At 44.1% G+C, this 16,549-nt stretch overlaps 1 protein-coding gene across 1 annotated transcript in view; it reads left to right on the top strand.

The window, feature by feature from the left end:
• KCNK9 (potassium two pore domain channel subfamily K member 9) overlaps positions 1-16,549 on the top strand; it is a 113,355-nt gene that overhangs the window by 4,976 nt on the left and 91,830 nt on the right. The gene's annotated exons all lie outside the window — the stretch shown is intronic.

Below are 16,549 nucleotides of genomic sequence, written 5' to 3'. Positions count from 1 at the left end.
TACATGAACGTGCAGAGTCAGCCACATTGTAGTACTCCAGGTATCCATACAACTGTAGAATAGGTTCAGTGAATCTTAAAAGGCCTATCTATACTATATTTCCAACTGCATGAAACCATTTAAAAATAGTTTTCTGCTAACGCAGTTGTGCCGTCAATGTGGCCAGGTCACAACTTTGTTAACATGTTTTTAGAAACAATTCTTCAGTCTATTAAAAGAAAAATGTTTTTTTTCATACTGATACCCTGTCCACACCATGCTACAGTCATGTTAGCAGGACCCATTTTAAAACGGTTTCCGAAGAAGGCTGAAATGTAATTTAGATTGATCTTAAACCATGTTTGCCCAGAATAACTTACCCAAGTTATATATACAATAATAGGCTGCAGTTGGGTTTCTGAAACACCCAAAAGTCCCTTAGCCTTTGGTGATTGTTGTCCCCAGAGGTCCTTGATACAAATCTGAGAAACGGGTGACTAATGTTATTATTATTATTTAGCATTTGGCGTCCTTTCTCTCTCTCTTCTCCTTGCCTTTCTGTTCCCTTTTAATTTTTCTTCACTTTCTTCCTTTTTCTATTTTTCACAAACTCTGATGCTCCTTGGGATCAGGGTCAGTTCTAGGGGCAGGCAAGCAGGGCAGTCACCCTGGGTGCCATCTTCCAAGGGGCTCCATACCTCTGCAATTTCCCCCCTCTTTCTTTCAATCCACTGATTTGTTGGCTGTGGTTAGGGCATCTTCTTTTTTTGGCTTGGTCACTGGGGATGGGGGGCGGGGGGGTTGTGAAAAATGTTTTCTGCCCTGGCCGGCAAAATGGCTGGGGCCGTTCCTGCTCAGTAAATTTTTTTTTTCCATGGAGAAAGAAAGCCCAAGATCTTTTCAGTGACACTTTGTTTTTCTCTCTTGTACAGTCTTTGAATATACTCGGTTATTTTTCTATACCCATATCAAGTGTCTGAATTCCTTGTGCACCTTTCCTAGGAATGGCTTATAAGTGTCTGTGTTTGTACACCCGTACTTCACTTTGTGCAATAACTACGCAATGCCAAAATAAAATCACAGTATAAATTAAACGGACAAACTATCAAGCCGGTGTAAAGGAAGGAAAAAGAAGGGGAACAAGAGAAGGAGCAGAGGCATTGATGGGGAAGTTAGAAGAAGCAGGGAGGAAGAGAAATACGGGAGGAGGAAAAGAAGCTCAAGAGACAGCTCATTGGTTGATTAACCATGGACCCGCTCGTGATCCCATTGAAATTAAAAGCAAAACTTCATTGATTTCAGTGGGATCAAGATCAGGCCCCTGTGCATACAGGACTTGAGCCAAAGGAAAGTTATCCAATGGAAAGACAGCCCTTGACCGAGCCCATTGTTTTTTATTTCATCTGATCCTTGCTTCATGCAAGGAACTAAATGTCTTTAACTCCTACCAAAGGCAATAGGAGTTCAGGGTGCTGGCTCCCTAGAGGAGGAGCTCATATCCTTGTGCTGGGGACCATTGTTTGGTAAACATTGATGGGTGTGATCAATGCTGTATTGGAACACGAATAACAAACATCATATATTACCTTGCATGTTCAAAATGCTCTACAAACATTCAGTAATTAACCCTCACAGCACTTCTGTGGGATTGGTAAATCTTGTAAAAAATCTCCTCAGTGGAGAGCTAGGAAGGTTAAGTGACTTTCCTAAAGTCACACACTGCTTCACCAGCAGAGCCAGGATGGGAACTGGAGATGAGCTGGATCCAAAACCTGTTCTTATGCCTCCAAACCACTGCTGGAGGTGAAAGTGTGAAACTGTCTCATAAATCCACCCGATTTAGGCTTAATCAGTTTTTGCCTTTATTTGTACAATTTCAGAGAGAATTATTGTCAGACAAATTTATTGATGCCAGCAAATAATAACAGACAAGATGGAATAGGTGAATGGGCCCAAGTTACCACATTCTGGGCACTGGGAAGTTCTTTCACATTCTATGATGGCCGTTCCCTTCTCTGATCCCTTGGTCGAGTCCTTCAGTCCCATTCCTTCACTTTCTGCATCAGTGTTTTTTCCAATCTGAGCCTTGTTCACTTAGGTGTTTTAAACATTTCTACATTACAGATTACTTAATCTTTATCCAGTCGACTTTTAGCACATCACCCCTTGATTTTTTTAAGTATCCCATACATGATGTATATGCAGACTTCGTTTACCCAACTTCTGCATTTTTCCTGGTGGCTTTGCACTTTTTGGGTCACGTCATTCTATGTCACTCTGTTCCTGAGGCTTCCCAGACAAAGCGTGTTTTATATTGATCATTACATGTTTGTGTAGCTCTTACTTACATCTTCCGGCATGACATATTACTCATCTCACCAACAACAACGTCATTTTAAACAAATCACTCATGCCAGGCAAGGCTTTGGCTGAAGTGTTACCTTGTCTATACTCGTTCCCTATACATAATTACAATTTATTAAAATCTAGCTAACAAAGCCCTTAATCTTACCATTTAACAGTTCTTCATTTTTATATCTCAATAGCATATTCAGTATGCGTTATCCTACTCTTTCCATTAATCTATTATGGGGTGGAGGCTTGGAAAACATGATGAATCTTTAATGTCAACATTTTTTGTCTCAATTAAACATATGTTTTCAAAGGCCATTTTCATTCAAAGTCCAGTTTTGTTTGTGAATCATTCAAAAAAACCCCAAACCTTTCATTAGAAATGTTCATGGGTTGCATTTTGAGGGATGTCTCAATTTTAGGGCCTTGATATTTAGTTGTTTTTCATGGTACCACAACACCACACAGACTTTCCTAGTTTATATCCAGGTAAATAGTACCTCCCCCGAATGTGGGTATACCAGAGACATACATTCATTGTGGGTTCGTGGTATTATAAACAAGCTTCTCTAACTTGGGTCTCATGGTTCTGGATAGCAGCAGAATCTGTGCATGGAAATACAGCCATATTATATAGAGATGGGCATGTACTATTCTGTTTTATTATTATTTTGGGGAGGGGTTTTCAAAAGAAGGCTTAAAGAGCTAGGTGACTTTTATTGAAAATCCCAGCCTTTGTTATGATTGTGGTTGGATGAATTATCCGTCTTCCCCCTAATACAAGCTAGCCATCAAGGACATCTGCTGGTGATGCAGAGCTAATCAGTCATAGTCCTCTCTGCTTCTGACGTGAGCCAACAGGTTGCTACTGACTGCAGTACATGTTCACTGTATGCAGTAGATCATGGGTGGCACCCTATGCCTATATTACCTGGATCCTAGGACGTCTGGAAATTTAGGGCCCGATTAAAGCCCCCTGAAGCCAGTGAAATACTCCCATTTAGTTCAGTGGGCTTTGGATCAGGTCCTTATTCAACATACATTCCGTGATCCAAGGAGCCACATTCTGTAGCAGCCAAACTCCAAGAGAATTCTCTGAGTGTAAAGCAAACAACAGATTTTAAAAGAAGGGAACGCAAGCGATTTATTGACCTGTTGTTATGAGTTCTTGCTGTACAAGTGCAGTTTTCATAGGCACTTTTTCCCCCCCAAACAAAGAAACATACGTGGTTTGCTGAGGTTGAGCTTATGTTGTCTTTGGAGTTTACAGCTAGGATTAGAGTGAACCTTTTTTCAAGGCGTGAGGGATTAAGCTACATACCCAACTTTCGACAGAGAGAAATCTGCAAGAAGAGCTTTGATGCTTATTTTTGCTGTTGTTTTAAAAAAATATTATGCATTCTTTCCCCATTGCCTGACAGTTAACATCCTCTTCTGATCAGCTGAGAGAGTGGATTTTTTTTTTAAAAGCTTAATATGCACTTTCCTCCTTTCTGCTTCAGGAAAGAAAACTCCCCTCCAAGTTTCTTGGCACTTTTTTTGCAGAATTACATAAACATTTTTTTAATGTCGGGCAGATTGCCACAGGAGGCTTATGCAACATTCAGTTGGTTAAGGGCCGATAAGCTCACTCTCCATTTTTAACTGCTTGCATTATCGAGATGATGTGGGCATTGCAATGAATGACAACTCCCTGTTAAGGGGCGCGTATGTATTTGTTACCTGTTAGGGTGATTAAGAGGGAAAGAATTTTATATTGTCCCGTGAGTTGATTCCTGGATCGTACCAAAGCAGCACAACCGAGAAGAGCATCTTGTAGAAGAGCACGCTCACTGTGGGGTTATAGGGATCTGACAGGCAGCAGATGGTCTCTTAGGCTCTGCCATCATTGAAAATGATAGCTCTCTTTGCTAAATGTGGCAGTCTCTTTGGAAAGGCGTGTTTTTCCTGAGACTGATAATACACAGAGTGACGAATTAAACCCACAGCAGCTAATTATATAGTACAAGAGGTCAGATCAGGGCAAATGGTGCTGTCCCTCAACCTGCGGAAATTCTTAAAGCTCATATTGAAGGGAAATTGGAGAGAGAAATTCTATTCTCGAGGCAATTGGTGGTGCCAGCAGTTTTCTGTATGTCTCCATTATCCTATTATGAAGACATTTTAGGTCCAGGTGGTGGCATGCTTTATCCCCCCAACCTACCTTCTCTTTTAGCTGTGTCTACCAGCAATGTCCTAGTCCTATGTTTAAGTCATCACAGGCTGTTGCCATGGAAGTTGTGACACAAAGGCAGTATTTTAACAAATCTACAGAGGAGCTTTGCAGTTGTCACTTTGCTGTATGTTATGATGGAAGTTTGCCGGGGCAGCAAGGATAGATTTTGTCTCCTCCTGCTTCAAAAGCACAGCCCTTTACCACCTGAGCTAAAGGAGAATCCCCAGTAGCTGTCAACAGTATGGGGTCTGTGGTACACAGGGGAATAGGCCTGATTTAATCCAGAGCAAGACAATGGTGTGTGTAGTAATAATAATTACAACAATTCATGAAAGCTCTGGTTTGGAATTTAAATGAAGTCCGTTGCAGAAACTAGGGACATTGTAGCAGAATTTACTCCAGTGTTATGGAATACATAACGCTATGAATATAAAGCTACTGTATCTGAAATATTATAGGACTCTCCATGAAGTAGTCATAGTTGACCTTCTTAGTTTTGGAAGTTTGCATCAGGGAAGAACCTTGAAGTCTCAATACTTCTCTGATGTTGCTCTGAACTATCCAAACATCTTGTGAATATGCTTACTTGTGAGATTTCTGGTACTTCCTGCTTTACTTGTGTAGGAATGTCCTTTCAGTGGTATTTGGGCTCTAAAAATAAGGCACATAAATGTTAATCAACTATGTCTGAACCCAAAAGAAGCTCAGTTTGGGTTTGATTTGAGTTAGGGCCAAGGTTTTGCAGAGGAGAGATTCTTATTGTATCTGAAAGGGGTTGCCCATCTCTCACATCCAACACCCTTCTTGAAAATACATGAACCACTGTGCACCTTGCTACAGATCGTACCAAAGGTAGATTTTCTTTGGGAGGTTTTTAGCTTCTGCACCTTTGAACAATTATTGTTAAAATGAGATAAAGCTCATTTCAGGCAACAAATAGTTGAAACAATAAGTTCTCCTTCCTTCTGCCTTGTGCAAGGGACACATTTTGGCTTTGAATTCATGTCCAGGAACTGCTTACAGGCATCTGAGGGTAGAATTTGACTAAAATACTTCTGAAGATGTGTTCACTGATGTCTTGGGGAATCTGAGTTGTACACATGTGCATGTGCACGCATACAAACCTACACACACAGCCTCCCTTCCCATGTTGCTTTGTGTGGTAAGAGATATCACAAAAAAGGAGGGAGATGGTAACTTTATCAGGGAATACCTGTCCAGTATCAGTTTCTGAATTTCCTTGTAGCGCCTTTGGTCTGCACACACGTGAGCATCTGGCCTTGGAAAGCAAAGGGCTTAAGTACATGAATTGCTCTTAAGACAGATCATGACTGGTAATAAAAGGGCTATTATTTAAAGGGTACTTTCCAAAACAATTAGGGCTTCACTACCAATGCATTTGCCTTAATGACCACACTACGCCAGTCAGAGGAAACAACATTAGCTGATACCTACTTATGTAGGCCAACAGAGGCAAATTAGCTATATTACAAGCCAGCTCCTGAATGCCCTGCACAACTCAGGGGCTATTTTAATGCTTGAGAAGCAATAGCTAGAAATGATTCCGAATGGCTGCTTTCTTGTTTTCTTCACAAACACCCACCCCAATGTGGCTTTTCATTTAAGATGCACAGCTCCTCTACTTTCTAGTAGCTAACACTCTGTGGGCCATATTGATCCCTGGTCTAACTCCTCCAGGGGTTAATTTGACCCTACTGTTGTAATATCCTCCTTGCAAATGCACCAGAGCCCGTTTATAACCCGTGAAACAACTTCACTCACTCTCAGTAAAGGCTCACTGTGCTCCAAATTGGCTTTGAGCAGCTCCTGTTGTACTTAGGAAGAAGCTGGTGTTTTGATGAAGTATTTACTCTTAACCACTAGTAAGTGTACTAGTATTTCAGCCTTTTATGATGAGTTCTTAGGCTCGCCCACCTTATCTATGAGTTTCTATGGTAGGTCTTTCTAGTACATCATTCTCTTCCAGTTAGGCATTTGCTAGCCTACAATGGAGTTGGGGTGTTTACCACCTGTGAGCATGTGGTTTTGAATGGTTTAGTCAACCTCACGTATTAGAGCAGACACAGTTGACTGGAAGGTAGCAGGTATTGGTTGGCACAGCTGCCATCTGAGGGCTAGAGTTTGGGTGTCCCCGTGTGTCTGGGTAAAAGAGAGGGGCAGGGATGGAGCCCTTCCTTTCCCTGAGTAAGTAAGGTGTACATTTTTAATGGTGAGCATCAGTACCCATTGGAACAATTTGCCAAGGGTCGTGGTGGATTCTCCATCACTGACCATTCTTAAATCCAGATTGGATGTTTGTCTAAAAGATCTGCTCTAGGAATTCTTTTGGGGAAGTTCTATGGCCTGTGTTATCCAGGAGGTCAGACTAGAGGATCACAATGGTCCGTTCTGGCTTTGGAATCTATGAATCCTCACCAGCACAGAGGGAGACAAAGGCCAGGGCTTGTGGTCCATTAGCAGAAAGCATGGGGATAACTCAGCCAGACTGCACCCCCGCATCCAAAGTAGAAATGGCCTGGTAGGTTATGCCGCCCTGCTTCTCTTTCACTAGAAGCTGGAGGCTGGCTGTTTGAGAAGTGCTCACTTTCACAGGATGTAGCTGTCGGCCCTCGTAATCCTGCAGTTCCAGTGCGCCTGGAAGCATACTGCCTGCTTTTGTCCTCTGCATGCAGTGCTTCAGTACCTGCTGCTTAGGTGCTTCATTTCTCCATCCCCCTCCTGCAATGTGCAACAGCCAGAATACAGCCCTTGGTCTGGTAAAATGCTGCTGCTGTCCAGAAGAATACTGAATTACTATTCAAAAGTAACCAGTTCCTCTAAGAGCCCTTGCCCAGGAAGGAATCAGAGTGTTTTTAAAGTATGTCTCAAAAACGTGGTTATGTAGATTTTTCTCCCCCTGAGTGGTTTTTTATGTAGATGGAGGGGTACCATTGTGTTAACAAGTCATGTGCTTGTTTGGAATTGATACTGATCAGTTAAGGGATTGGGACTCTGGGCACTATATGCTAAATATCTATTTCATATTTGGATAGATGTACAGTGGCTTCCTTTGGCGTTAATACAATACAGGTGCAAAAGAGCTCAACACATTGGATGCATGTTGGGGTTTGGGCTCTTTTGAAAATCTGGCCTTAGATGTCACCATGGGAGCTGCTGAGTGCTGGGGCATTTTACAGACATCAATGTGGGATGGTCAGGGAAGATGCATGGCACCCGCATCTTTAAGAACACAGGTTTGTTCAGAAAGCTGCAAGCAGGGACTTTCTTTCCAGAATGCAAAATAACCATTGAAATGTTGAAATGCCAATAGTGATCCTGGGAGACCCAGCCTACCCCTTGCTCCCAGGGCTTATGAAGCCATACACCGGACACCTGGACAGCAGCAAGGAGCAGTTCAACAACAGGCTAAGCAGGTGCAGAATGGTGGTGGAATGTGCCTTTGGCTGTTTAAAGGGTCGCTGGTGTAGTTTGCTTACTAGGTTAGACATTAGTGAAAGCAATATCCCCATTGTTATCGCTGCCTGCTGTGTGCTCCATAATATCTGTGAGGCAAAGGGTGAGAAGTTTCCACAGGAGTGGGGCTTGGAGGTGGATAGGCTGTTTGCTAATTTTGAACAGCCAGATACCAAGGCAATAAGAAGAGCGCAGCATGGATCACTACATCTCAATAAGGCTTTGAAAACCCAATTAGTAATGACCCACAGTAATGTGCGCAGCTTCTTGAGTTGTGCCTTCCCATACCATGAACCTTGCTGTGCCTGCTGGGTTTCTGTCTCCAGAAAATCCCCTCTGTTTCCTCAGTTTTCCTGTACCTCCCCTTCCCCCTCTTCTCCCATGGTGTGAAGTAATAAAGATTATTTAATTCTCAGGACCTAGAGTTTTATTGCACAAACATATTGGAAGTGAAAGGTCAGAAAAAGGATGCAACCTTGGACTGTCAGTAGAATAAAATTTGGAGGGGAAAAACACAGTAATCTTGTCTTTTAAACACAGTGGGCTTGGCAGTCAAAGATCATTGTATGTGCACTTTTATTGCTAGTAGCCTCCCCCAGTGTTGAGAGGAAGGAATATAGCTTTCTCCTGCTCATCTCTTGGAATGTTTGGGAGAGGAGGAGGATGGCGATACAGGAATGCCATTCTTCAGGGGCTGCAGAGGGAGTCTAGCCTCAAGGTGTTTCTCCTGAAGGTCAACGAGATGCTTCAACATGTCTGTTTGTTCCTTCAGAATCCTCAGCATCTGCTGCTGCATGCCACACTCATTCTCCTGGGCTTCTCTCCTGCTCCCAATGTCCATGTCCATGTCCAGTTTTCAGAGAGAGAAATCCTCCGTGCTCTCTGCTTGGTGTCAGCTGTCCCAGAGGTGTTCATAAGCTCATTAAACATGTCATCAAATGTTCTCTTTCACCTTCTTCTAATCTGGAACAGCCTCTCCACTGGCGTGGAGGACGAGCTGAAGGCCACACTTTCAGCAATAAGACATGGAAAGCACAAAGCAACCATGGTCAGTGCATACCCAAGGGAAAGAATCTGTTCAAGAGTGGCTGAGATTAAGTGTACTCTCAAGTTAGTTTCTATGCCTTCTTCTCAAGGCACTATGAGATCCTGAGCTTGCAGTGGAATTGACTTATCAATTAGTCCCACCACCAAATGCTAGCTTCTACTTACATGTCTCAGCCCAGTATAATGTCCTTTATCCTCTTTGCTTCCATTCCTATGCCTCTCTGTCCCCTCTCCCCCTTCCATCAACCAGAAGGAGTGGAATAGAGTCATCCATCCCCTCTTGATGAAAAGAAGGGGTCTGATATACTAGGTCAGATTCTGATCTTGGTTACCTCATTGTAAATCCAGCCCAACTCCACTTATCTCTGTGGAGTAACTCTGGATTTACATTGTGGTAAATGAGTTCAGAATCTGACCTACTGACCCTAAATTTTGAAGACAACCCCCCTCTGAATTTTACAGTGTCAGTACTGGCTCCTGCAGCAAATGGGAGGTTAGGGAGCTGTCTGCAATGCCTAGAAAATGTTCCCAGAAAATGTTCCCAGACACAGAGTTTTCTTAAAAAATATATATATATATACTCTGTAAACAACAAAATCGATACAGTTCCATATAATTAATTAAAAATTGTCTTTCTCTACATCTCACTCTGTGCAGTTTTCAGCACTGTGGTGAATGCAGAATTCCAGGGGCCTCGCTACAGAATTTAGGGCCAGTATGTAATAAGCAGGACCTTGGACAGAGGATTTGAGAGAGGGAGAGGCTAGAGACCAGAATGTGCTTTTTCTCCCAAAGGGCATTCATGGAACAATGCATGTTGACCAGCCCCACACAAAGAAACTGGGAAGCAATAGTGTTGGTATGAATATAACTCTAAACGGCATATAGTGTTATGGACTAATACCCTTGAACTAGCTCTTCAACAGTTGGTGTTTCCTGTGTCATTGCCACTTCAGTGGAGTCATTCCTGATTTATACTGGTGTGCGAACAGAATCCAGGTCAGAATGTCCAGGAGAGGATGGGCTTCTAGTTCTTTGCATTCTAAAAGTTTGGTGTTCCTGAGCTGTTATTCTGCTTGGAGGGCTCCCTTGCAATCCTTGTGGTGCCCTGAGGAAACCCCCTTTCCCCTCCTATATATATTTCACTCCTCTCCTCTCTCACTCTCCATGCCTTCCATCTCAGCCATTGCTGTTCTAGGCATGGGAGACTTCTAGAAAAATTTGTCCAAGCTGACCCTCTATCAACCAGAGGGATCAGTTGTGGATGAAAGCAAGGTACTCCTTTCCCTTTCCTCCCTTTTCCACGGGCATCAACGCCGTTGTCAGTTCAGGGAGCAAGAGAGTCTCCTGTTGGCCCTTCAATGCTGATTAACACAGTGCTAATTAACACAGAGAGCCTGCTACAAAACTTCTCCATGGAAGTTATGTTAGAGTTAAAAGAAAATACCGGTCCATTGGCACTGAACCACATAGGGTATGTAAGTAATATGGATCAAACTTGTGGGCCCTTCCATGGTCTCCTTGGAATGGCGAGTCTTGCTTACATGCACAATGGTGTGTTGATCACTAAATGGGACGTTCTCAAGGGATTTTCCTGCACCACATATTGACAGGGACTTTGAAGACATGGGTGTCTTTCTACTCTGGAGGACTGAGCATAAATTCTCTACTAGGATCAGGTGGATCAACAATTAGAATCGTTCACTCAGTTGATTCTCTGAGACTGAAAGCGGTGGGCTGTGGTGGTTTTCAGTCCTTTTAGTTTTCTGTATGTGTATGTACCAAGGCATGATAGGAGAGGCCAGAGCAGCTTTTCTTAGTGTTATTAAAACAACATACATATTCTTTGATACAAAAGCTTTTAATATGACTTGCTCCATTTGATTCTCTTACAAGTTGGGGTAGGATCTTTGGTAGGCCCACAGCCTTTAATCTTCAAGGGGAGAGAGAGGGTTTTTGTCTCCTCTCCCCTGCCCTTCACCTCCCAGCTGCTGCAGTCCTTGATATAAGTTCTGCTGCTCAGAGTGCCTGAGGCATGAATAAAACCTAGGCAACTAGACTCCACCTCCATAGAGCCTGTGCTCAGAAAGAGAGGCTACGAGGGAAGGTGCTGCATGCAGGGTGCTTCTGATTCCCATCTCACTTACATCAGTGTAAATCAATTGACCTCAGGGGAGTGACTCCAGATTTACACCAGTGGGAGAACAGTATAAAGCCCAGTGTGTCAGAGGGGCAGCTATTTGTGGGTAACTTCCATGACCATGCACAAGGAAACACTGGGAGGGAGAGACTTCATTGGTTTCAAGGCTCTTTGATCTTTTCTCTGCTCCTAATGGGGTGTCCGTTTGTAATATCACCTCACTTTGATTCCATCTATTGATTTACAGGAAAAAGTCTGAAGGGCAGACCTTAGTCTGAACAGCATCCCAAGTGTGGGTTCCCTCCAGATTCTCTCCCCAACTGCAAACAGATTTCCCCACCCCCCTCCACATAGACTTGCTTCCTCCAGCTGCCAAGCACAGTCACAGGCTGTTGTGACGTACACAGCCAGCTGGTTAACCTGGAGCCCAACAAGCTGAGGGCCAAGTCCTGAGATCCTTGATTAGGCAAACTCCCACTCACTTCATTTGGTGGTAAAGCTCATGGAGTAAGAGGGACGCTGGGCTGAGCAGGAAGAATGGCCTAGTAGTAGCTGGGGCACAGACGCAGGAACCCTGGGTTCAGTTCTTGGCTCAGCCAGAGGCTTCCTGGGTGACCTTGGGCAACTCACTTCATTTCTCTTTCGCGGTTCCCCATGTGTGGCTGACACTTCAGAGAGATATTGTGAGGTGCTTAGATACTGTGGTGATGGGAGCAAGATGAGTTTCTAGACAGAGTGGCAGGGAGCAGGGTAGCACATGTAGCTGTGTAACTTATGATCTTGCTTTCTATGTACTGCACCGTTAACGTCTGATAGCCGTCTGTGCAAGGCCAGTGGCTGTTATTGGAGGCAGAGCTGTTGCAGCATGTTCCAGTGGGGGGAGACACTATGTGCTCTGTCTTGAGGATGTTAAGAGCTCCACACAAGAAGCCATTTGCATTGCATAACAACAAGTTTTATTGGTCCTTCAAAACCTATGAAGAAAGCTGCCTGTTCTTGAGTGCCATCCGCTAGCACTATATCCATATCTAATTACATACAGACAGATATGTCTTTGTTGGAGGTCACTCCCGTAACGGAGGAGACTTCACTTCCATTCTTCCTTATGTTGTTGTTTCCCTTAAACTAATATAAAAGTCATTCAAGGCTGGACCAATGGACCTTAGGACTGGGGAATGAAAAGTCAGCTTAAAGACATCTTTGCCACCCTGGACTGGTATTAGGTGTTTCTTGGCAGGACCAGAAAATCTGGCCCTATGTATTTTGGTTACAGAAAAGTTTCATTACACAGAAAGATGAAATAAAACCAAAAGCAAATACAGCAAAGTGCTTTGAGCATGAGACAGCGCGAAGTAGTAAACATGCCAATGCAGTCTTGCATCTGTTAGTTGTACTGAGAAGCAATGCCTGGATTTTGAGACTCATAAAGAGCTTTGTTTCCTAGTTTTTCTTTTGAAAGTGTTATAGATTCCAGTAAACTCTAAACGTAGTGGGATTTTCCAGCTATCACTCGTAGTGATTAGTTGTTTACGTGGATCTGTTGTTATTATTATATGTAGTATTGCCCAAAGAGCCCCATCAGAATCGGGCCCCATTATGCTAGGCACTCTACATAAAGCAAGACACAGGGAAGCATTTCAAAAGCTTGACTTAGGAACCCAAGTCCCATTTAAAAAACAAGCGACTTTGGCCCCAGATCCTCATATATTTAGGCATCTAACTCCCATTCCACTGACTTTCAATGAGACATAAGCTCCTAAGTGCAAAAGTCACCTTTGAAAACTGGACTTAGACTCCTAAATCACGTAGGAACTTTGGAAAGTGTTATCCTAAGACCCTGCCTTGAAGGACTTACGATCTCTTTTGAAATGAGACAAGAGTGTGTGTTAAAAAGGATGGGAAAGGGAAGCGAGCACAAGGGGAATGATAATAAGTTCATGTCATTACATAGGCTACTTTGTTCCAAATCATTTGAAAGGTGGTTTTTTTTTTTTACTTAAATATGTAAATATATGAAATCAGCTCTCCCTCACTGCCACTGACCCTCGTCATCACTGGCTGGCAGGCAGATATCTTGTACGTGTCGCAGTAGGGGTGGGCTTTGAGGAGGGATTTGAAGAAGAGGGCAAACTTTGTTGCCGTCCAGTTTCGCTGACATCAGTGGAATAACAGCAGCAGAGTTTTTAGGTTGGAGACGGTAGTGTAGCCATACAGATTAAATCACGAAGGTCTATGGTGCGTAAGGAGCTGTGGGAAAGAACGCGTGGAGACATTTGTGGGAGAAGCAGACCAACGGGCATTGACAGCTGGCATCGTTGGCAAAGCAGGTGGGGCAATGGGTTACCTGATGAGAGACAAGATGGAGGCGAAACCACGTAAGATGTTGAAGGTGATGACAAGGAGCTTGAGGGAAATGAGGGAGCCAGGTGCGGGATTTCAAATGGGGAGAGAAAGGTGATATTGTTAAGGTGACAGGTAAGGAAGGTGATTTTCACTCCTCTGTTTTTACTTTTGGAAAAATATTTCCTACTGGTGTTCATATGTTAGGGTGACCAGATAGCAAGTGTGTAAAATTGGGACAGGGAGTGGGGGAGGGTACTAGGTGCCTATATAAGACGAAGCCCAGAATATTGGGACTGTCCCTGTAAAATCGGGACATCTGGACACTTTATCATGTGTCCGCCTTTGCTTGTGCCCATTCATGTGGCTGGAATGATCAGAATGGAAGTAATTTATTTGATTTTCTTTGATGTTTTCCATGGTAAGTGAGAATTTCACACCTGAGTGCCGTTGCTTGCAGGTGTAGAATATCACCACTTGTGGGAATGTCAGTTAGAACCAATTATTACTTGTCTGACCTGTATTAAAATGGCTGTAGGACTAGTACTTGCACAATGGAGATTTTTCTTTTTTGCATGCTTCTGATGTGCAAAGTTCTCTGCTTTAGGGATCTGGATGCAGTGCTCATTCAGAGAGTCTTAGAGGGCCACAATTATTTTTCAAGCACCCAGAGGTGTGTGTACCTGTAGACTTACAAGATCAGTGCATGGTTACCTACCCCAAAGAGGTAATAGACTAAATACAACATGACCCAACAGGCGAGGGCCATAAACAGACAAGGTGTCGGGAAGGGAATGGAAAGGACACACATGACTAAGAGAGGAGGGATATGGTTATTCAATAAGGCAAATGTACATGCTGATGGTCATTTATTGACCTGTTTGTGCCCTCCACCTCTCGTCTCGTAGGCAAGATGGTGGAGGTGAGTTTTTAGGAGGCGCTGAATGTGGACCATAGGTGCTGACTCTGTGGGTGCTCTGGGGCTGGAGCACTCACGGGGAAAAATTGGTGGGTGCTCTGCACCCACTGGCAGCTCCCCACCCCAGCTCACCTCCGCTCCGCCTCCGTCTCCTCCCCTGAGTGTGCTGTGGCTCCGCTTCTCCCCCTAGTTCCCAGTGCTTGCCACTGCAAAACAGCTGATTCATGGTGGCAAGCGCTGGGAGGGAGGAAGGGAGGAGAGGGAACGCGGCGTGCTCAGGGAAGAGGAGGGGCCAGGGCGGGGATTTGGGGAAGGGGTCCAATAGGGGCAGGGAGGGGGTGGAGTTGGGGCGGGGACTTTGGGGAAGGGGTCCAATAGGGGCAGAGAGGGGGTGGAATTGGGGCCGGGACTTTGGGGAAGGGTTTGGGATGGGGGCAGGGCGGAGCCGGGGGGTGGGGGAGCACCCACCGGTGCCTGGAAAAGTTGGCGTCTATGATGTGGACTAATGAACAGACTTGTGCTGGGGGAGGGTGTGTTGTAAGTGTAAGGGGCAGAGACATAGGTGAGCCAAAGACTCTCTCTGCACTAGGAAGATTAAAACCCATCATCCTCCAGGAGTGGAGGTAATAGTGGAAGATGCAGTGTGGACAGGGCACAGGCATTTATGCCCAAGTATTCTACACTAGACTTGATTTCCCTATCAAACTTCCCACAGTTGCTGGTGTAACCCACACACCTCCTGGGTGTGCTGTTCTGTCCCATCTAGTGGCATTGAAACCACTTAAGGAGAGTTAATGAGTCTGCTCTACAGCCTTAGCTAAGAGGCAGTTGGCTTTTAGCTCATGCGGTAGAAGCTCATGCACTAAGCTCCAGAGGCCCCAGGTTTGATCCTGCCCACCGACGACCGGGATCCATTGGTGTTACAGTGGCACCAGAGCAGCTCCATGGGTGGCAGAATTCTTGTTGACAGAGTACTGGAGCTTTAGGTGACTTGGTAGTTAAAACTCTGGTGGCTGATCTACAATATTGCTTCTACCATCGTTACTAGTGATGGAGCTATATTGGTGATACCAACAGTAGGAAATATTAGAAAGACAATCCTCTCTCAGAACAGGGTAAGATGACATGGTAATAAAAGCATCGGAGTTATATATCGTGAGCATCCTCTCCTGCAACCATTGCAGGAGCTGCACAGGGGGTGAATTATGGGTTCTAATATTCCTAGCCAAGGCCAAATGCTGCTCATAGACCTTAGCTAGAGTTATGGGCACTCAGCAATTTGGGTGTTTTAAGTTGGGCACCCAAAAATGGAAGCACCCAAATGCAGAGGCCACTTTTAAAAACACATGGCCTAAATGTATTGGTGCTTCAGGTTCTTTGTTGGTAAAGTGGGGATACTGATACTTAAATCCTCCGCAGTGGGCTTTGAGATCTCTACATTAAAAAGCATTCGACATTAGAGTAATAAAAACAACCATAGCGTGGTTGTTTTTTTTCCTTGTGAGATAAAGAGAACAGAATTTCCCCCCGCCCCTCATTGAAAGGAGCTACCCCAATCCCTCCGCATGACAAGATTGTACTGAATAAGAATTTCCAGGTTAGTACACGGCCCAGCCCCAAACAGTATGGGGCTCAGTTGCTGTCATTACCGAGTCAAAGCTAAGGCAGCCTTGCTGCTTGCTTCAGGGATTGTGTATGTGGAGCACGTTTCGGTAGTGCTCTGAGTTAACAATTTTCCTTCCTCCACACTGCCAGTCATTGGATTTTCTTCATTTTAGTGATTAATTGCTCTAAATACTCCTGCGCCTGGTCTGCAAGAGTACAATTTCTGAGATGTGTTTCATTTGAACTTGCAGTGAAAATGCAAGAGAATTTGGGGGAGTATGCACACCCACATGTCGCAAGGTAGAGATGGTTGCCAAAAGGACACACAGTAAAAGAACAGTTAGTTCTTAAACAAGGGTATAATCTAATAAACCGAAAGGAGAAAATTATATATTGGAATATTTAGTTCCTCCCCCCCCCCAAAAATGTTCACGCCATGACTAAAGCGTCTATTAAGTATATATAGGCATCTGTGCTT

The sequence above is a fragment of the Terrapene carolina genome, unplaced genomic scaffold (assembly GCF_002925995.2).
Source record: "Terrapene carolina triunguis isolate 2854851 unplaced genomic scaffold, T_m_triunguis-2.0 Scaffold58, whole genome shotgun sequence".
Taxonomy (NCBI): Eukaryota; Metazoa; Chordata; order Testudines; family Emydidae; genus Terrapene; species Terrapene triunguis.
Note: the sequence above shows the minus strand (reverse complement) of the source record. Positions and strands in the feature narration are given on the sequence as shown.